Below are 22,850 nucleotides of genomic sequence, written 5' to 3' on the forward strand. Positions count from 1 at the left end.
TTCTGAGTGGCCTGGATTCTGTGTCCTAGTTTGGGGTCCATCTCTAGTTAAAAGTGAACTGTAAAGAGAAAACGGAATTGTAGGCAACCTCAGATAGGTGACTGGAACGTCCCTGCTCACTGGGCTGGGCACAGGAGATTGAGCACAGAAATCTGTTTTAATTTATGTTCCAAAAATTCTTTCAAACCCCTCCCCTGCTGCCATGATACCTGTGTTTCCAGCTTTGCTACTGACGCCCCATGTTCAGCATTCTGTGAACCTATAGATACCAGGAGAGAGACGTCATAGTCCCCAGAAGGGTTAACATGAGATTTCTGATACTTGTGATGCCCAGGAGAGCCAAGCTTTCCTTGTAAATCCAGCAGAGAGGGTGGATTCAAATGCAGAGGGGAAATAATTGTATATGGTTAAATTAGAACTGATTCCTGACATAATGATTGGGTGCTGATATTATCACAAGAGCCCCAAAAGACCATATCAAAGGTTTAGTTTGCAAATATCTCTGTCCTTCAAATTGATACAGTACATCAGTGCAACCCAGAGCTGCTTCATGTGTAGCTCTGTTTTCGAACAGTCTCTGTCTGCTATTACATAGTTTCGTAAAACATGATGGTGACGCTATGCCCCATATTCTTCATAGCAATATTGTTATTACATGATTATAGCATAACTGAGATGTATTTTATGCAAGATGGGTTATGTGAGGTCTCACTGGAAAGGTTATGATTACTGGATATGATTATCCTATTTGTAACCATGTCTCATTTTGGTATCTGAAGTTAGGAATACTGATTATGAATCAATTACAAGTGGGTTTTCACCTGGGGAACGCCCACCAGACAATGCAATCAGTCTGGATGGGCTACGAGGAAAAACAATAGGTCTTTTAAGATTCCAATATCCCACCTTCTTGGAAAGCCTTCCAGTGGACCCAGCAAACAGACTTTGAGTTGTGGCTGCAGGGTCATGTGATCACGTTGCCAGATACTGAACTCCATGTTAAAATTAGTACTTTTCCACTGACTGGGGATGGACTCACACTGGAAATCAAGGGATTCCGGCCATATGTGAAACCTATTTAAGGCAGGGGAGCAACCTAATCAGTGTTTGTTTTTCACTGAATCCCTGCCCAAGATGCTGTGAGAAATTGATGCTGATAACTAGTTTCTTTAGCGTATTGAGTTTATTTTGCATGTTTGTTTTAGTTGATAGGTAATCTGTTTTGATCTGTTTGCTCTCTCTTATAATCACTAAAATCGATCTTTTGTCGTTAATAAACTTGGTTTTGTTTTTGCTAAAACCAGTTTCTGAAATTTATAACTGATGGGCAAAAGCTGTACGTATCTTCCTCCACACTGAGGAAGGAGGCGAATTTCATGAGCTTATGCCGTATAGTTCTCTATGCAGTGCACAACTATGTAAGTTTGGGTTTACACTCCAGAGGGGTTGTGCTCTTGAGTGCTGAGCAATTCCTTAGTTGAAGCCTTCCCATGCAGTGCTGATTTCAGTGTTGGTGTCTCTCTGCAGTTGGGTGTGGCCGTACCTGTGTGTGCTGAAGGAGGCTGGAGGGCCTGGCTCAGCAGGACAGGGTAAGGGAGCCCAGGCTGATGGAATAGGTGGGCTCATTGGTACCCCAATATATCAGGGGGCCTCCCGGGCGGTGGGGGGCAACCCGACCCAATGACATCAAAAGTAGGTCTAGAAATCAAAACTCCTTTGTCGCTTGAGTACCTGCCCTGAACCTGCAGCACACCACCAGAGCCTTTACATTGTGCCCCTCACCACTGCCAGCAGTTACCAGTCGCCTCTGCACATCAGACATTTTAGGCGCCCAGAGGGTGTTAACTCAGGTATGAAGCAGTTCGCTTAACACAACCACGCTGTCAATTCATTAACCAGTGTGTAAATATGGTTCATTAACCAATATACAGCAAAATGACTTTTTTTTTTTTTTTTTACATATCTGTTGGAGCTGGCATGGAGGTGACTTCTCTAGCTCAGCTTCACCGTTGCAGTGGCTGGTTCTAGAGACGGAGAGGGAGTTCATTCAGGCGATTCACTCAAGGTGCTGTGACATCCATACGCCTGTTCTCTGGGTGGATTTCTCAGTGGTTGCCCAAGATCAGACTTTACAGGAGGGAGTTAGTAGGGTGCTTGTCAGCAACCAGACTAAAGTTGTTACCCAGCAGACGGTGTCCTCTATGGCCAGGCGTTGCTGGTCCCACTCACGTCTCCTTCGTACAGACATTTTGACTTGAGGAAGCGACGTGCTGAACAACATGGGACATTTTATACCATTTCTGTTGGATGGTGCAGCCTGGTCACGCTGCTGGGCAAAGCTGGCCTGGGCCAATCAGGAAATGACCCATACTCATGGCAGAATCTTGGAACATCGAACTAGGATATGAGTTGTGTCCATTCTCACTATCCAAGGAGACAATGAGGCTATCACAATCCAGGGTGTAACCCAAACTAGTGAGGAGAGGTGGGGGGGCATGTCACCGCCTGCCCTGTAACCTGGGGTGCCCAGTAATGATTTGCTGCTGTAGCTCCCAACCTGGACCACTCACAAACAGCCTCCAGCATCCGGTCTTACCCCAGGTGTCTGTGTGTAGCTGCTGCCTGCCAGCCATGTTCAGCTCACACTCTGGCTTTCACAGCCTTGGTTATTACTGCAGGGTGATCCCAATACACATGCAGTCCCAGATTTCCCCCAGAAATGTGTGGCCTGTATTGTCCAGCCTTCTCCTGGACAGTCCTGATAGAATAGGTCCATTGCCCCTCTAAGGGGGATCAATATACAGTCATTTTTCCCACCCCAAATGGAGCTGCCCACACAGTTCACTTCATTTCAATTAAAGAAGAAAACAAATTTATTTAATCACAAAGGTAGATTTCAAGTGAGTACAAGTGATGAGGCATCAAAGTCAGAAATGGTCTCAAGAAAAATAAAAATAAAAACACTTCCTAGTACTAAACTGAACAAACTAGACGTGGTGCAAAGTGAAGTCCCTTGCCACAGGTTTCCAGTAGCACTGCTGACCAAGTTTCCAGTTCAGGATCAGTTCCTGAGGTCCAAGGGCTGCTTTTTTTTTTTTTTTTTTTTTTTCCCTTTTTGTCCTTTTAGGTGATAAGGAGAGATGAACAGGGAGAAATAACAAGAGGTGTTTCTGCCCCTCTCTTTTATAGTTCAATCACCCTTTGAAATGCAGACTTTTCTCAAAGCAACCCCTAAATAAAGTTCTCAGCTGAGCGGGAAGACGTGAACATGGTGGGAAAGAGGTTTCATGCTCGGCTAGAGGTGTTAACTTCTCCTTTGTTTTTGAGAAACACTTTTACCCACTCCCGAGACATGTCTGGTCAACACACTTCAGTTGCAATTTCAGCTTCTGTTCCTAATTTTTTAATACAAAGTTGCTGCATACATTTCACTATGATAATACTGGCCAGTAAGTTATAAGTTTTCAAATGATACCTATCATGTAAGGCATATTTTGTACAAAGATTATTATAGCAGTGTGTAGGGTTTGAATACAGGGGTATATTCCATCCCAGAGGCCTCTTGAGACTTTGGAAAACTCCAGTATCCCCATGTAAAACACTTTGTGCCGTCCCAGTTGGTGTCAGACCTGTGGGGTCGTGGAGTGAACCTCAGCTCCAGTCAGTAACCTACCTCCACAAGCTACTTTCCATGGGCTCCCTGCCCTGTGCTCCTTTGGCCAGCTTTGCGTGACTCCATGCTCCTTCCATCAGCACTCTGAGCTGTGTGCAGAAATTAGGGATGTAAAAGGTAAAGTGGTTAACCGGTAAGCATAGTCTTACCAGTTAGCCGCCTTAACCGTTAACCTCCGCGCCAGCTGGAGCGAGCCCAGCCGGAACAGCACCAGCCAGCCAGAGCAGGCCCATAAATGCCATATTTTACTTGTTTAAACCAGCAGTGTCCAATACGTTCACCACTAGCCGCATGTGGCAAATTAGCCACAATTCAATAGGCTATGCATGAGCAATGCGTTGGTGTATAGAAGACAGCAGCACTGGAAGACAGGTTGCGGGCTTCGATATACAGCTTAACGTGGCTAGGCTACAGTAATTTTGTGTTAGCAGTACCTGTTAATGATTTGAAAGGTCGTCTGTAATATGTTTTTAAATCCTTTTTTATAATGTGGTGAGTAAGAAACATTCAAAACCAAAAGTGTGGCTAGCATCGAATTTCAAACCACAAGTGCGGCTAGCATCAAATTGCTATTGGACACTGCTGGTTTAAACAGTTAACTTTTAAAATTGTATTTACATCCCTAGCAGAAATTTCCATCTAGAAGTTCGAACAATCTCTATGGAAAGTCTCTTTCCACTCCTGGGTGGCTCCGTCCTTGGAGAGTAGTTCATCCCAGAGACATATACAGGGATTTGACTCATTTGCGTAGTCTGTGGGCATGGCTAACAGGAGAGAACAGTTGAGGAAAGAACACGAACAGCTCTACGCACCTCTGTGCCAGGGCTTGATTTTTCTGTACCCATCAATGATTACATGTGTGATGTCACTTCATATGCGAGACTCACGGAGGAATTCTGCACCACTGCGCAAGCACAAACTTCATGTGCCCCACAAGTTATTTGTCACCCCAGAATAATTGATTTGGATGGAGCAGCGCTGCAATTACACCTTTCCCCCCTGGGGACTGTTATGGCACCAGAAGAGAGGGCAGCTGGCTTACGGCGGGAGCAGCCAGCCACAGAGAGGGAGGGGGTCAGAGGATGCATCACAGTGCTCTGCCCGTGGGGGTCAGGTGTGGAGACAAGGAGTATGGGGGAGATGGACAGAATGGGACACACAGGGTTCCTGGGAAAGGCTGTGACCACCTACTCTAAGATCGCCCCACCTGGCTGCTCTTCCCCACACTGCTCAGTTAAGTCCCATTCCCAAACTCCACACAGTCTCTGCTGGGCATCCTGGGGACAGGACCACCCGCTGGTCTGATTCTGCTGGCACTGTGCCAGGCCCGCCAGCAGCCCCTCAGGATCTGGTGGTGGCAGAGTGGTGTTAGTGAGTCAACTGGGGCCAGGTGAGGTTGCCCAAGTGAGCAAAGCATTTGCCACAGTCAGCACACCTGTACAGCCGCTCCCCGCCGTGAATGCGCTGGTGTATTCCCAGGTATTAGCTTGTTGCCACGACTGAACTTCTTACCCCAGTCAGCACAGCGGTACGGCTGCTCCCCTGTGTGTGTGCACGAAGATGTCTGGTCAGCGTACTGGCATTGCCGAAGCTTTTCTTGCAATCGTCACAGTGGTAGGGCCACTCCCCTGTGTGCGTGCGCTCGTGTGTTTTCAGGGTTGAGCTCTGGAAAAAGCCCTTGCCGCAGTCAGTGCAGCGGTGAGGCCGTTCCCCGGTGTGTGCGCGCTGGTGGGTTCTCAGCTTTGAGCTCTCCGCAAAGCTCTTGCCACAGTCAGAGCAGTGGTGCAGCTCCTGCCCGGTGTGCGCGCGCTGGTGTGTTGTCAGGGTTGAGCTCTTTGCAAAGCCCTTTCCGCAGTTGGTGCAGCGATACGGCCACTCCCCGGTGTGCATGCGCCAGTGTATTCTCAGCTTCAAGCTCGCTGCAAAGCTCTTTCCACAGTCAGTGCAGCGGTACGGCTGCTTCCCGGTGTGCGTGCGCTGGTGTATTCTCAGCTTCGAGCTCGCTGCAAAGCTCTTTCCACAGTCAGAGCAGCGGTACGGCCGCTCCCCGGTGTGTGTGTGCTGGTGTGGTCTCAGATTTGAGCTCTGGGCAAAGCTCCTGCCGCACTCAGTACAATTGTAAGGCAGTTCCCCAGTGTGAGTGCGCTGGTGTCTTTTCAGGTGGGCAAACTGTGCAAAGCCCTTTCCGCAATCAGCACAGTGGTGCGGCCGCTCCCCAGTGTGTGTGCGCTGGTGTGTTCTCAGCTTTGAGGACCATCTGAATCTTCTGCCGCAGTCAGCACAGCAATACGGCTGCTCCCCGGTGGGCACGCACTGGTGCTGGGTCAGTGCAGAGGGGTTGCTGAACCTCTTGCCGCAGTCGATACAGTGATGGGGACACCAGCCCATGGGGAGTCTCTGGTGCGTAGCCAGGTCCGGTCTCTGCCTGAGTCTACCCAGGGGATGGACTGCGTCCTGTGCATGCATCCATCTGTGGGCTGTGGGATTCTGCGTTCCTGCCGTGCTCTCTCCACATTCAGACTGTGTCCTCGTTCCTCCCAGGATCCTGAGCCCTGCTGGAGAGAGCAGAGGGAATCCCGGTGTTAGCTCACGGTTAGGGCTGCAGATATGTCAAGGACAGGAAAATGTCACGAATGGAGCAATTTCCCCTCACCCTGCAATGGCCGCTCCTTTCCCACAGGGGTGCACCCAACACCTTGCTGTGGGCATTGAGACCTGGCCTGTGGGGTTACAGTGCCACTCAGATTTGCCCCTGCATCCAGTCACGATGGTCGGGGAGGCAGGTCAAATTTCAGTGACTGGCCTTGCCACCCATATGTTCTCTACCCCACACCAACCCCTCTGCACCAGGCTGGAGTTAGGGATGCAGTGCTGGGAGAAGGGTGCTTCTCTGGGCAGCAAGTTCCCCCTGGTCAGGGCAAGGAGAAGGGCAGGTGTTGTAAATTGAGGGGGGGGGGGGAGTACACCCAGCCAGTCAGTTAGCTATAAAAATCCTTAGTAGCTGTTCTCTTTGCTTTACCTATAAAGGGTTAAGGACTCTCACTGCGATGCTTAGGTAAGAGGAAGCGAGTGTGGACCTGGCCAAAAGAGCCAATGGGAAGGCTAGAACTTTTTAAAATTGAGAAAAAAATTCCCCTTTGTCTCTCTGTTGTTTTCTCAGCTGGAGAGAGAGGGCACCAGCTATGCTGTAAGAAGCTTGGGGCCCATAGTCGCCAACTTCTGCTGGCACCGGTGGGTGCTTTACCTGCTCTGGCCCCGCCCTGACTCCACCCCTGCCCCATCCTAACCCCTTTCATAGATACTAAGGTCAGAAGGGCCCATTATGATCATCTAGTCCGACCTCCTGCACAACGCAGGCCACAGAATCTCACCCACCCACTCCTGCGAAAAACCTCTCACCTATGTCTGAACTATTGAAATCATGGTTTAAAGACTTCAAGGAGCAGAGAATCCTCCAGCAAGTGACCCGTGCCCCATGCTACAGAGGAAGGCGAAAAGCCTCTAGGGCCTCTTCCAATCTGCCCTAGAGGAAAATTCCTTCCCGACCCCAAATATGGTGATCAGCTGAACCCTGAGCATATGGGCAAGATTCACCGTTCCCTGCCCTAACTCCACCCCCTCCCTACACCTATTCCAACCCCTTCCCCAAATCCCAGCCCTGACCCCGCCTCCTCCTCTGAGCACACTGCGTTCCTGCTCCTCCCCGCATTTGAAGCGACAGATATGTAGGTAGAACAGGAATGTTTAGACCAAGGGTGGGCAAACTTTTTGGCCTGAGGGCCACATTGGATTTCCGAAATTGTATGGAGGGCCGGTTGGGGAGGCTGTGCCTCCCCAAACAGCCAGGCGTGGCACTGCCCTCCCTAACCGGCCCTCCATACAATTTCGGAAACCCCATCCAAACCCCCCTCTCCTTCCTGACGGCCCCCCTGGAACCACAGCCCCATCCACTCCCTCTGCTCTCTGACCACCTCTGGACCCCCCGCCACCCCATCCAACTCCTCTCCTTCCTGACAGGCCCCCCCCCCCCCCCCGGACACCTGCCCCATCCAACCACCCCTTCTCCCTGTCCCCTGACCACCCCCGGAACCCCCACCCCTGACTGCCCCCTGCCGCCCCATCCAACCCCTCCTCTCATTCCTGACTGCCCCCCCGGGGATCCCTGCCCCCATTCAACCCCCCTGTTCCCCGCCCTCTGACTGCCCCAACCCCTATCCACACCCCCGCCCCCTGACTACCTCCCGAACTCCCCTGCCCTCGATCCAAACCTCCGACCCACCCGCTCCCTGCCCTCTTACCGCGCTGCCTGGAGCACGGGTGGCTGGCGGCCCGGCTGCACCAGGACAGGCAGCCATGCGCTGCGCAGCAGAGAGCACCGGGTCGAGCCGCAGCTCTGCAGCCCCCCCCCCCCCCCGCCCAGAGCATTGCGCCGGCAGCGCGGTGCGCTGAGGCTGCGGGGGAGGGAGAACAGCAGGGAAGGGGCTGGGGGGAGCTTCCCCGGCCGGGAGCTCAGGGGCCAGGCAGGAGGGTCCTGCAGGCCGTAGTTTGCCCACCCCTGGTTTAGACAGACGCGATCAGGTTTCTCTCTTTACTTTGGGCTTGTGGATTCGTCTGTGCTAACACAGGTGCTTTTGTTTTGTTTTTGTAACCTTTAAGCTGGACCCCAAGAAAGCCATTCCTGGTGTTTAATCCTTGCAGTTGCATTTCTGTACTATATATATCTAACAGCAGCCTAATTTTGCAGATGTGTTTTCTTGCTTTTTTGTTTGTTCAATAAAACTTACTTTTTTTTTTAGAGGATTGGATTTCTCTGTCTTAAGAGGTCCGTGCACATGTTTTTCTATTAGCTGGTGGCAACAGCTGATTTCTTTTTCTTTTCCTTTTCTCAGCTCTTCCCCATAGGGGGAGCTGAAAGAGTTTGGCGGTGCCCCACAGGAAGGAATTCCCAAGTGCACCTTCCTGGGCTCTCAGAGGGGTTCTGCACTTGGGGGGGGGGCAGCATTTACCAACCCAAGACCAGGCGGATCTCTAACCTTGGGAGTTTAATACAAGCCTGGAGTGGCCAGTATTAAGTTTTAAAGTCCTTGCGGGCCCCCACTGTTGGGATATATAAGGGTTAAGTAAAGACATGGAAAACCGCTGGTGTGCTGGCATGGTATCAGGGAGTAGACACAGGCACGCACTATTCCTTCGCCTAACAGATAAAGTGTTACCCCTTTCCCCTCCCTTCTCCTTGTGAAGAATTAAGAAGTGTTGCAGCTGCATAAGAATTGTGGGGATCTAAAGAATACCTTTTGGGTAAAGAAGCGTTATCTCCTCCTCCCTTCCTTTCCCAGCTACATAAGCAAGCCCTGGGTCATGGTCGTTTTCTCCCTCCCCTGCAAACTGCTGATCCAAGGAGTTCATTACTGCAATTATAGCAAAAAAGTGTATCTTCAAAGTAAAACTTATAGGCAAATATGCTAATGAGGTAAATAGTAATCAGGGGCGGGAATAATTATATTCAGTATAGGCAAAAAGAAAAGGAGGACTTGTGGCACCTTAGAGACTAAAAAATTTATTTGAGCATAAGCTTTCGTGAGCTACAGCTCACTTCACCACTGAATGCATCCGATGAAGTGAGCTGTAGCTCACGAAAGCTTATGCTCAAATAAATTTGTTAGTCTCTTAGGTGCCACAAGTCCTCCTTTTCTTTTTAGCAGATACAGACTAACACGGCTGCTACTCTGACATCTGTCACTCAGTATAGGGTTATCAATACTCATTGTATTTCAACTACCTGAAAGGCGGTTCCAAAGAGGATGGCTCTAGACTGTTCTCAGTGGTAGCAGATGACAGAACAAGGAGTAATGGGCTCAAGTTGCAGTGGGGGAGGTTTAGGTTGGATATTAGGAAAAACTTTTTCACTAGGAGGGTGGTGAAACACTGGAATGCGTTACCTAGGGAGGTGGTGGACTCTCCTTCCTTAGAAGTTTTTAAGGTCAGGCTTGACAAAGCCCTGGCTGGGATGATTTAATTGGGGATCGGTCCTGCTTTGAGCAGGGGGTTGGACTAGATGACCTCCTGAGGTCCCTTCCAACCCTGATATTCTATGATTCTAGGATTGTGTGGGCGTTCATATTACTCCATAAGGCTTTTGGGGGTGTTGTAATAAATGTAGGAATTTACATACTAATGTAAATAAAAAGAGTATGATGTAACTAATCCAGTGCTTACTGGACAATTGGGTCCAGGGGAACAAGTACCGCAATAAAGAAGCCCATCTACTCAAATCCGCCCCTGGGTCAGCCTGTTCTTCTTCCAACACCCACCTTGTGCAGTCGAAGTGCCAGAGCAGGGAATCAACCTTGACAGCAGGGTTTATTAAAAATCCTGGAGCAGTCACAGTAAATTTACAGACCTGTGATTTTACTAAAGTTACTGTAACCGCTCCATAATTTTTGATAAAAAAAAGTGTGTGACAAATCTGCAGCCTGACTCAGGGTGGTTCTACCCTATGGTGTTTCCGCAGCACCTAGCGCCTGCTCCCACAGGGGCTATGCATGTCTTGGGTCTTGGTTTAAGCTGAAATTGTAGCTTGCCCAGGATACAGGCAGCGCCTGGCACAGCAGGGCCTGGTTTTGTTTCCAAACTGATTTTCTCTTTATTGCAATCAGAGGGGTTTATTTATGTGGTATTAGTTCTTCACTTTCTCCTGTTTTGTAGGATGAGGCCTGTTCCCCAGTTTTTTTGCTGTTATAATTATATTGGTTTGAAACTAGTTTAGTTGAGGGGCTACAATCCCTTCATGTGGACGCAGTGAGACCAGTTTAAAGCTGTTTAGAACAATCTAGCTTATTCCTGTGGGGGTGTGAGTCCTTTTCTAGGAATTCCTTTGAAGAAATCATTTACTCTCGGCCTGAGGTTTCAGTCTTTATGTGAAACGAAAACTAAACTAAAATCCTCAAGAAGATGAGGGTTTTGGGGGTGTCTGTGTGTGAAGGATTTGAGGGGATGACCAGTCACTCAGAGTTTGTGTGATGTAACCTGGAAAACATGTCTGTATTGTGTCACAACCCGCTCCCTGGCACTGCTGAGCTGGAAGGGGTGAATGGCTGCCACCCAACCTTTGGTCTACAGACAGTCACAGACACGATAGGGCTGAGGGCTGTGCTAAGCATTGACACTGAAGCAATGTAAGTGACAAAGGTTTCATGCCACAAAGAGCAGGAGGAGAGGGGATGGGACAAAGGCCATACCACCACCCTCTCTCTCACAGCCAGCCCATACACCAGGGTACTCCAAGTCATGGCCCGCAGGACAATTTAATCTGGCCCCTAAATGTGTCCACTCCCCCCACAGCAGCCGCCTGGCCCGCGGGGCAGTTTTAGAGCATTACAGCGAAGTGCTGCAGGTGCTAGAGATCTGTTCTACACAATGGCGCCTCTGCATGGCGTCACCTTACACTAGTCGTATGTGACTGACCCTGCCCGGCGTCATTCCCAGCTTTCTCCTTGCTCGCTGGGGACAGGTTTCTTCAGTCTGAGAGGTCACATGCGAAGTGAAGCAGCAGAGAGGGGGTGGGGTGGGAACCTGGGGAGAACAGCACCTTCTCTGCCAAGGGCCAGCGACTCTGGGATGCTCTTGCAGGGGGCAGAGCCATGAAAAGCCATTTGAAAAAATCTCTAGGGCGCCCCTTACCTTGGTATGATTTTCTGAGGTGTGGGAAGCCTAGCAGGTGTTGTGTTCTATGACTGGACAGGCCTGTCTTTCTACCCAGGTGCTTGTTTGGCCCCCATCAGCCAGTTCACACAGTCTCTATCTTTCTCTCCCCTCCTCCCCCACACCAGTCCATTTACCCCATCTCCTCAGAGCGAGGGCAGGGGAGACAGGGCTCAGGAGAGCTTTCAGTGAATGTCTTAGAGAGAGCACCCAGCGTCTCTCAGAAACTTCGCCAGCAGCCAGCACACAGACTGATTCTGTGTTACACACACACACAGTCTCTGGCTCTTTCACACTCACCTCTGAACACATACTTGTAATATTGTCGTTACTTCTTGGTACTTTCTGTAATGCATATATATTTTGACTGGTCTAAACACTGGCCCCTAATTCCCAGCTTCAATTTGTCTCTCTTCAGCTCCCAGCCAGTGAATCTCGCTCTGCCTTTGCCTTCTACATGAAGGAGCGCTCCGCTAGCAGGTGTGTAAATCAGAAGGGACTGGATTATTAGGACTCACCTGAGGAGGGGCTCTCAGGCCCAGAGTGTACCCTGGAGCCCTCGGCATCCCAGATCCAGAGCTCTGCCTCCCCTACCTCGATCCGGTGGATTAAGTCTGGTTTGGAACCTGAAGAGCCTGTTTTGGGGGAAAGTTTTATTCCTAAAGTTTTGGGGGCAGGGACTCGTTTGTGTGTCGGTGCAGCCCAGCACAACAGGGCCCACATCTCGGTCAGGGTGTGTCTGCACAGCACCTGGCACGATGAGGCTCCAATCTCGGACACTGCTTCAGAGGAAAGCGCAAGAGATCCCAAGCAGGAGAATAATGAAATAAACCAGGGATCTCAAACTCCAATCACCAGGAGAGCCACACGAGTACTAGTACATTGGCCCAAGGGCCGCATCACTGACACCCCCCCCACTGCCCCTGCCCCCCATTCCAACCCCTTCCCCAAATCCACGCCTCTGCCCCACCTCCTCCCCTAAGCACGCGGCTCCGGGCTCCTCCCCCCTCCCTCCTGGAAAGCGCTAAGCACCTGGAGGTAAGCAGAGGAGCAGGGATGCGGCGCGTTGGGGAGAGGGGGAGTGGGGAACCCCTGAAATAAACCTTTCTTAGAGGAGATTTCTTTCTGTCTCTCACTTGTACTCTGAATTGGCAACATCTACAACCCTTCTCACTTTGCAGTGGGAGCCAAGTTTAAAGCCTTGCTGGGGTAACTCTAAATCAGAGGTGGGCAAACTTTTTGGCCCAAAGGCTACATCGGGGTTGTAAAATTGTATGGAGGGCCGGCTAGGGAAGGCTGTGCCTCCCCAAAGAGCCTGGCCTCGCCCACTATCCGTCCCCTCCCACTTCCCACCCCCTAACTGCCCCCTCACAATCTCCGACCTATCCAAACCCCCCTGCTCCTTGTTCCCTGACCGCCCCTCCAGAGACCCCCCCATCCCTAACCACCCCTTATCTAAGCCCCCCTGCTCCTTGTCCCCTGACTGCCCCCCCAGGACCTCCCCACCCTAACTGCCCCCCCAGGACCCCAACCCCCCGTTCCCTGTCCCCTGACTGTCCCGACCCCTATCCACACCCCAGCCCCCTGACAAGCCCCCAGGACTCCCACACCCTATCCACACACCCTGTTCTCCATCCCCTGACCACTCCCCCAGAATCTCTGTCCCATCCAACCGCTCCCTGCCCCTTATCCAACCCCCTGGCCCCGGCCCCCTTACCAAGCTGCTCAGAGCAGCGTGCCGGGCGACCACGCGGAGCCAGACATGCTGCCCCGCAGGAGTGCACAGCCCTGCCCCCCAGAGCGCTGCCCACGTGGTGGCGTGGCTCCGGGGGAGGGGGAGAAGGCAGGGGAGGGGCTGGGGACTAGCTCCTTGTCCGGGAGCTCAGGGGCTGGGCAGGATGTGGCCAGCCGTAGTTTGCCCACCCCGCTCTAGATGTTCCATAGAAATATCCCATTCTGCTAACACCTTGGCCTCTACGCTATCTTGTGGCAGTACGTTCCATAGGACAACTGTGTGACATGGATTTCCTTGTCTTCCTTCCTTCCTACAGAAACACCAGTGAACACCCATTAGTTTCAGATTAAGAGACAGGGTGAATAGAAAATCCTCCACCACCTTCTTTCTGGTCATTATTTCACTTACCCAACTGTCTCCTGCAACATGGATCATGGGGAAGACTTTGGAAGAAGGGAACTTTGCTCCTTTGCCACCTTATAGCTGTTGAAAATTTTCGGGCATGTCATTAAGGCAAATCGGCCACAACGTGTCATGGCAGGTGTCACTGTTACACAGACATTCCAGTTCTTTTGCATTGTTCAACTGGACAGTTGTTAAATTTACTATGTTCATTCTTTTGGGGGAGGTAGGGAGCTGTTGCAGCAGCAGTGTTTTCCCCCTGCCTTATTTGTCTGACTAGAGTCAGCTCCTGAGGCAGAGTTGCTGCCCTCAACCTCTGGCTGGGATTCCGGGAAGAGATGGTTGCTCATGGGCTCTTTGCTACCATCAGGGATGTGCCACGACTGAGGCAGGTAATTCAAATAAACCAGTTACACCAAGATTAGCCCCAGGCTCTGTAGCCCTGAGTTCTCCTCCAACAGCGAGCTGACCTGAAAGGGGCTGGCATTTGCCACCACTCAGTGACAGGGTGCCACATAGGAAACCCAAATGTTTTACAGATGTGAATAAATGAAGGGAAATTGGTCCTTACCCAAGGAAACGAGGGCCTGGTAATTCCTCAGCATCTGGTCCCGGTACAGATGCTTCTCTGGCCGGGACAAGAGCTCCCACTCCTCCCGGCTGAAATACAGAGCCACGTCCTCAAACGCCACCCGCAGCTGCTGGCACAAGCGTTACACACTCAGCACCCTCCGCTCCAGCCCCAGCCCGGGCTCTCAGCAGGGGACGCGGGTTCGAGGGCAGCGGCCCCCGGGGAACCCCCAGCCCAGCAGCTGTGACCCAGGGAGACCCCCCCGCACAGCCCCCCGGGGACTCGGGCCCTGCTGGCCGGGGACAGGAGCCGCCCTCGGCTCCCCAGGGGGCTCTGGGGCGGGGCGCTGGGAAGGGCGCGAATCCCAGGGCAGGGACCAGGCTCCTCCCCCGGCCGGAGTCCCCGCCTCCGCCCCAGGCCTGTGCTCGGCCCCGCTCCCGGCCCCGGCTCGGCCGCCTCGGGGCTCCTCGGCCCGGCTCCGCGTGTCCGCCCGGCCCGGGGCCCCCAGCGCCGCTCCCCGGCCCCAGCGCTCCGGCTGCGGCAGCCCCCAGCCCCGGGGTCACTAGCGCGGGAGGGACCCGGCCCCGGCCCCCCTCGGCCCCAGCCGGGACCAGCCAGTGCCCGGCCGGGGAGTCCCCGCCCCGCGTCCTACCTGCGCCGGCCCCGCTGCAGCCATCGCCGGGCTCAGCTCCGGCCCCAGCCGCTTCCTCCGCCCGGGCAGCGACTTCTCGCCCCGCGGCTGGTGCCTCCCCGGGCCGCTTCCCTGCGCACGAGGCGGGCTGGGATCCAGGGGGCCGGGAAGGCCCCGCCCCGCTCCAGTCCCGCTGCCCTCCCCGGCCGCCCCACCGGCTCTGTCGGGGAGCCGGGGGAGGCTCCAGCGCAGGGACCTTCTGGCCCAGCCCCCCGGACTCCCACTTCACCGCGAGGATCCCGGAGCCCTGCGGTGGGGCTCTGTCCCCAAGAGCAGCATGTGCTGGAACTCGTGTCTCTGGGGGCTCCCTCTGCCCCCCCTCCCATCCTGAGCGAACCCCTCTGGGTGTCAAGCTGAAGGCCAGCCTGGGGTGCAGATGGAGCTGCGACAAGCCAGAGAGAGAAGGTCCCCCACATGAGGCTGGGGAAGCAGGGGCATGAAATCCATGGGTGGCATAACGGGGGTGGGGGGCTGTAATACAAGGGGATGGACAGAGGGTGGGGATCGGGGCCAAGTAAGGTGACCAGACATCAAATGTGAAAAATCAGACAGGGGGTGGGAGGTAATAGGGGCCTATGTAAGAAAAAGACCCCGAAATCAGGACTGTCCCTGTAAAATTGGGACATCTGGTCGCCCTAAGGCAAGGACACATGGGACTGATGCGGTGCGATTTGAAACACACTGGGAGAGAAAAGGGGTTGCCAGTAGATTTCTTTTTCTGACACTCTTTAATTAAAGATTAATTTTTAATTCTTGGAAACTCCAGGCCCAAGGGTTGTCAGCCCTAGTGAGAAATGGGATGGGGGGACTGGGACCCAGTGGGCAGAGGGGAGGGGCTAGAAAAACGGTAGGGAAGGAGCAGATGGTGGGTGGGAATAGAACATGGGGGCAGATCGGGCAGAATGCTAGAGAAGGGGGCCCATGGGATGGGGGTCAGGACCTGGGGACAGATGAGAGCAGGCCACTGTGGGGCAGATTGCCACAGTAGGGGGCTGGACCTGGGGGCACACAGAAGGGGCAGGATGCAGATGCACTAGAATACGGGAGGCCGGGGAGATGTGGACAGGAAGGCTAGGGCAGTGGTGTTAGGATATAGGGGGCAGGAGCCATGGGGTTGGGGCAGGTAGGCTTGGGTAGGACACAAGGAGTGGAGAGGGGCAGGAGGACTAGAGCAGGTGGCAGATGAGAGGGAGGAGGAACCACTTACCTGGTTGCATACCCCTGAGCTTACCCAGGGAGAGGCTGCCAGGGGCCAGGCTGGGCTCTGGATGTCAGTTCAGAGTGACTGCACTTGTATTAGCCCTCAGTGGCCCAACCAGGGCACCCGCTGTCAGGCTTCCAGCTCCCCAGTTGTTCCCTCTCTTGGCTGAAGACACTTGCCCCTCTCCCTTCTGATAGGGGTATTTCCAGGTTGCACCGTTCTCCCTTCCCTGTGTTATCCCAGCACAGACAGGCTGCCCAAGGACTTTCTTTTCAGAAATTGTTAATAGATGCAGTGCGACAGGTATAAAGTACCACCCAGCATTTCCTAGCAAGTCTGCTTTCTTCTTAAGGCACAAAGAACTACAGAGAAAACACACAAAATAAATCAAATAAAAATAAGAAACCTACACTCATGCTAACAAGACCAGGATTCCCCAACCTGCCATGGATTCTGGCAGAAGCAGTCCTTCAAACCCCTGCCCAATTGTGTTCCTTGTGGTTACCAACTCTTCCCAGTTTCAGCTCAAAACTAGCACCCAGTCCTTCCAGCCCTCCCCTAAGGCCCGAAGTTCTGCGTGGGTCAGGAGTCCTGTCCATTTGATGGATCAGGAAGAAGGCCCTGAGCCTGTTTGAAACCAGGCTAGTTATTCACAAAACCCTTCTTTGTGGTTTGGTCCCTAGAGAATCCAGTCTGAACTAGTACATGCAGATCTCTCTGGGGTGGGATAACAGAGGAAGGATATTAGCCTCCCTACTAGAGAAGGTACGAGCAAGGTAACAATAATGCATACACAGCTGCATTTTTAGTATAATGTACCCCAAAGATATTAACCCTAATTCAATACAGTTTAACTTAATTCACTAAAGTGTATCATAATTCCATACGGTTTGTTCAGGATATTATAGGTCAGGCTGTGTTTTAGTCACAGGTATTTTTAGTAACCATGACCTGTCCATGATTTTTGTTCCAGCCCCTAACTAAAACTTGGGCCAGGGGGCCACCCCCAGGACCCCTCTTGCGCTGGGAGTGGGGGAGGGAGGCGGGCAGGCGGCAGAATGTACTATTGCCACCCTTTCTTTAGGAGAAAATACAGTGGGTGACTCTTGTCAGCATACATTTCAATAAAATCTCTTGAGAAGTTCAGAGTTTCCAAAAGGGCTCTTAAGGATGCCACATCAGTAGGGGTGGGAAGTTTTCTAATCAACTCCACCCATTGTGCAGCTGAGGCTCATCCTTCCTTTCCCAATATGACCCCTAAATATTTTACCTCTTGGTGTCCCGATTGGGCCTTGGCTCTGCTAGCCTTGAATACGGTATCTTGGATGATCTGTAACACCTCCTCAGTGATCCTACCAACCTATTGTCCCCATGCACCAATAGATCATCAACTTAAGAAATTACTCTCTTTTGCTCATCAGGTGTCAATTTTTCCCACATCTTAACCACATGGGAGTGACAAATTGTGGGTGCGTTATGAAAACCCTGAGGGAATCTTGTGCAACCGAAGTGTCGTCCCCTGTAGCAAGGCGAGCACTCACCGCTGCAGCGCCTCCTGCTGGTCAGTCCAGGAATTAGCTCATCCCGCTCAGGATCGCCCTCCTCTGTCCAGTTTCTCCCCTGCCCTTACCTGCCCCTCCACAGTCCCTTTATCTCCACCAGTTCAGGCCCTGCATCCCTCCCGGACCACAGTTCCCATGGTTTAGGGTCCTCCCCTCCCAGGGGATCCCAATCCCATAAGCCAACCTCGCCTCAGTGACCCATTGCCAGTGTTCATTCATTCGGGCAGCTAGGCCTTGCATTTCTGTTGCACTGTTTGCATTTTGCACGCATGCCTGTCCTACCCACAGGTAGAGGAACTTCATTAAAATATTCCCAAACTGGGTCTCTTTTATGGCCTGCTGCCATTATAGGTTTTCCCTTCTAGTGAGGGAATGGTATGGTAGAGCTCGAATCAATGAAGGCTACACTCAGAAAGAGCTCAAGACTTCTGGAATATGCTGCTCAAACAGTTTCACTTTTGTTTCTACTTCCTGTCCCTCCCTTCTCACATTTATCTCCAGACTTCTTCTCCTTGTCCAGATCTATTCCGCCCCCAACAATCTTCTATTCGTTGAACTTTTTGAAACTTTGCACTTTTAGAGAGAGGTAAGGGATTGACTCTGTGTACACAAACTTACAGAGGGACAATAGGGTTGAGGTCTGTTATTTCTCACCTCTATATATCATTTATTTATTTAAAACATTTTTGCTGTTAATAAGCATGTTATTTCTAGAGACACAAATCCACAGTTTGAGAACTGCAAAACTAAGCATCTCTGATGGTATCTTCTAGACTGAGCACTAAGTCCCATTGGGTAGATAGAAAGATTAACCTAAATAATCTATACAGAAGCCTCTGGAACCCAATAAGATTGGGTCCCTAATCCATGGAACTCATTTACAAAACTCATTTACAAAACTTTTCTTAAACATTACATGAATATATTTTCTCATACTATATTGTCTCATACTATAAAATTCTTAAACATTACATAAATATATTGTCTCATATTATAGAATTAGAATTTATAATCCCTATTCCATTATGAAATATCTTTGAGCTATAATGTATCTTAATTAAAACTTTTTTTCCTCAAAAAGCATTTTTTCAAAAAAAATCTGATTTACATCAAAAAAATCTGATTTAAATTAAAAAAAATCTGAATTTTTTTATTTTAAAAAAATCATTGATTTTTATCCACCTTGAGTAGCACTGATCCTGTTGCCCCTAACCCCAGCACCTCCTAACCTCTATTAGCCCAAGGCCCGCACCGTCCCTGGCTGCTGGAACAGAGGATGCTGGTCTGTGGGGTAGTGTCTCCCATTCTCATCCTTCTTCCACTGTACCTTTCCTCTGTCTCACAACACCTCCCCTAACGTGACTGGGTCTCTGTCCCGCTCTTGCAGCTACTTCACATAAGTGGGGGGAAGCCCAGTCCCTGTGGTTCAGGCGGCCTAAGATAACATCTAACCGTGGCTGAAGAGGGGAAGGGTTTGGGACAGGTGGTTTAGGGCAGGGAGAGTCACCAGGGGCCTCAGGACTCCTCGGTTCTATCCCTGGCTCTGGGAGGGGGATAGTTAGAGTCAAGATGCCTGGGTCCTACCCCTGGCTCTTGGAGAGGAGAGGAGTGGAGGCTGGTGGTTTAAAGTAATAGGGGCTGGGAGCCAGGACTGGCCTGGAATGGGATCCCAGCCATGTCTCCCTTGTGACACTTCCTGCAGACCCAACCCTGATCTCGACACCAACCTGGCCAACATCATCAAGCAGTGCTGGAGAAAGAGCATGCCCAAAGCATCCAATGAGGACGCCATCAAAGGAGGGGTAAGTAGCTGGGTCCTGCCAGCTCATCTCAGGGGGCAGAGGGGCCCTTGCTGCATTCTATGGGCCAGGCCAGATCCTGCCAAGGGGCATTGGGAGCCTTGAGGGAGGGAGCGAGGCTGGGGTTGTGGCTACGGTGCTGGGCTGGGCTACAGGACTCCTGGTGTCTATTCCTAGCTCTGCCACTTGCTGCCTCTGTGACCATGGGCAAATCACTTGGGTCATAGGGAATTGCCAGACGGGATCAGTGCAGAGGTGTGTCCACTCCAGTGTCCTGTTTCCAGCACCAGAGGCTGCAGAGGTTGGTGTAAGAATCCCGGAGTAGCAGATGTGGGGATAATCATCCTGTGCTCGTGTCACTGTGCTTCAGTGGGTCACACCTGAGAATACCAGAATCAGGACAAACTGCTGAGAAATAGGGCAGACACATGTCAGAACTGGTGGTTGTTCTTCCATAAGTTATGCCACACCAGCAACAGAAGTAAAACTTCTGTCTCACTACACTGGCTAACAAGAAGTCAGAATTGCAGCCTCGTTAGGTATCCCAGTCCTTGTTTCACCACCCAGACACTAGACTTAATGATGAGTGGTTATTTAAAACCAAAAAGAAAAGGAGTACTTGTGGCACCTTAGAGACTAACCAATTTATCTGAGCATAAGCTTTCGTGAGCTACAGCTCACTTCATCGGATGCATACTGTGGAAAATACAGGAGATGTTCTTATACATACAAACCATGAAAAAATGGGTGTATACCACTACAAAAGGTTTTCTCTCCCCCCACCCCACTCTCCTGCTGGTAATAGCTTATCTAAAGTGATCACTCTCCTTACAATGTGTATGATAATCAAGTTGGGCCATTTCCAGCACAAATCCAGGTTTTCTCCCCACCTCCCCCACAAACCCACTCTCCTGTTGGTAGTAGCTTATCTAAAGTGATCACTCTCCTTACAATGTGTATGATAATCAAGGTGGGCCATTTCCAGCACAAATCCAGGGTTTAACAAGAACGTCTGAGGAAGGGGGGGGTAGGAAAAAACAAGGGGAAATAGGTCACCTTGCATAATGACTTAGCCACTCCCAGTCTCTATTCAAGCCTAAGTTAATTGTATCCAATTTGCAAATGAATTCCAATTCAACAGTCTCTCGCTGGAGTCTGGTTTTGAAGTTTTTCTGTTGTAATATCGCAACTTTCATGTCTGTAATCGCGTGACCAGAGAGATTGAAGTGTTCTCCGACTGGTTTATGAATGTTATAATTCTTGACGTCTGATTTGTGTTCATTTATTCTTTTACGTAGAGACTGTCCAGTTTGACCAATGTACATGGCAGAGGGGCATTGCTGGCACATGATGGCATATATCACATTGGTAGATGTGCAGGTGAACGAGCCTCTGATAGTGTGGCTGATGTGATTAGGCCCTGTGATGGTGTCCCCTGAATAGATATGTGGGCACAGTTGGCAACGGGCTTTGTTGCAAGGATAGGTTCCTGGGTTAGTGGTTCTGTTGTGTGGTATGTGGTTGCTGGTGAGTATTCGCTTCAGGTTGGGGGGCTGTCTGTAGGCAAGGACTGGCCTGTCTCCCAAGATTTGTGAGAGTGTTGGGTCATCCTTCAGGATAGGTTGTAGATCCTTGATAATGCGTTGGAGGGGTTTTAGTTGGGGGCTGAAGGTGACGGCTAGTTGCGTTCTGTTATTTTCTTTGTTGGGCCTGTCCTGTAGTAGGTGACTTCTGGGAACTCTTCTGGCTCTATCAATCTGTTTCTTCACTTCCGCAGGTGGATATTGTAGTTGTAAGACTGCTTGATAGAGATCTTGTAGGTGTTTGTCTCTGTCTGAGGGGTTGGAGCAAATGTGGTTGTATCACAGAGCTTGGCTGTAGACAATGGATCGTGTGGTGTGGGCAGGGTGTAAGCTGGAGGCATGTAGGTAGGAATAGCGGTCAGTAGGTTTCCGGTATAGGGTGGTGTTTATGTGACCATCGTTTATTAGCACTGTAGTGTCCAGGAAGTGGATCTCTTGTGTGGACTGGACCAGGCTGAGGTTGATGGTGGGATGGAAATTGTTGAAATCATGGTGGAATTCCTCAAGGGCTTCTTTTCCATGGGTCCAGATGATGAAGATGTCATCAATATAGAGCAAGTAGAGTAGGGGCGTTAGGGGATGAGAGCTGAGGAAGCGTTGTTCTAAGTCAGCCATAAAAATGTTGGCATACTGTGGGGCCATGCGGGTACTCATAGCAGTGCCGCTGATTTGAAGGCATACATTGTCCCCAAATGTAAAATAGTTATGGGTAAGGACAGCTAGTCTTGTACATTTCTATCTCTTCACCCACTTCCACAATACACATAGGAAAGAACAGCTCTACCTCGTATAACCGAGCATCATGAACTTCAAAATGAACTCCATGGTTCTCTTTTCCTGTGTCACGTGGGCCACAAACAGACTTCTGAGACTGGCTAGACCCCTCTGCAGTGGAGAAGAATTCCTGACTTGCCGTGCCACCGGACAAGCCGGCCATGGGCTCCCCAACATCCTCCAACTCGACCTCCTTGTCCATGATTTTGTCCTCAGGCTCGAGCCCCCATCCACCACCTCCAGCCCCGCCAAAGTATCCATGGGGCTCTTGGTAGTGCAGGTGCGGTGGCCAAGGATGGCGTCCAACTCCTTACAGAAGCGTCAGGTCTTAGTTGCAACACCAGACCACATGTTTGCTTCCCTTGCCTTCTGATACTCAGCTCCTTTACGTTTGCTAAGCACTGCTGCCTTCTCCTGTCCTGTAACCAAAAGGTTCGGGCACCATTTAGGGTTACCAGGTCCCAAAAACAAGAAACCCGGCAACCCTAAATGGCACCCGGACACAGAAGCCAAAACCTGGACCGGTGGCAACCCTACCAGTCATACAATAAGCACATACTGTGGAACTGCCCCCTCCTTTCATCTCATTAAAAGCTGGGGGGTTCTGGATGGTCAGATCTCTCCTTGCCCAGTGTGGCAGTGACATTGGGGAGGTTGTGGGGGGGCTGTTACTCTTTCATGCTGTACAAAGGGGTGTGTGAAGCTTAGTGTTTTCATTTAAAAGCACAGCAAGACATTACACACTGAAGAGCTGTTTTTAAAGACAGTGTGGTTCAGTGGGCTGAGCTATGGGCTGGGAGCCAGGAGACCAGAGTTCCATTCCCAGCTCGCCACTGGCCTGTTGACTGACCTTGGGTGAGGCTCTCTGTGCCTTGGTTTCCCCATCTGTAAAATGGGGATTGAGACACTAAGCTGCTTTGTAATGCACTTTAAGATGTACAGAGGCCCCCCATCTTTAAATTATCTCAAAAGAATAATATATTTCAACTAAAACCAAGGCAAACAACTCTCCCTCCTCTAAACTCCATATGTTGTGAGGCATTTTTTTCCTTCTCCAGCCCCAAAGCACAGGTCAGAGTGGGCTGTGTCAATCCAATCAAGGAGCTACTGTGTAAGCGGTGGGGCAATCAAAGCATCAGACAGACTTTCATGGAAGGG

General features: G+C 51.1%; 1 pseudogene; it reads right to left on the reverse strand.

Annotated features, from left to right (window-relative positions):
• Positions 1–3,748: 3,748 nt before the first annotated feature.
• LOC141989687 (uncharacterized) overlaps positions 3,749–22,850 on the reverse strand; it is a 31,577-nt pseudogene continuing 12,475 nt past the window's right edge.

Source organism: Natator depressus, chromosome 6 (genome assembly GCF_965152275.1).
Source record: "Natator depressus isolate rNatDep1 chromosome 6, rNatDep2.hap1, whole genome shotgun sequence".
In the NCBI taxonomy this organism is placed as follows: domain Eukaryota; kingdom Metazoa; phylum Chordata; order Testudines; family Cheloniidae; genus Natator; species Natator depressus.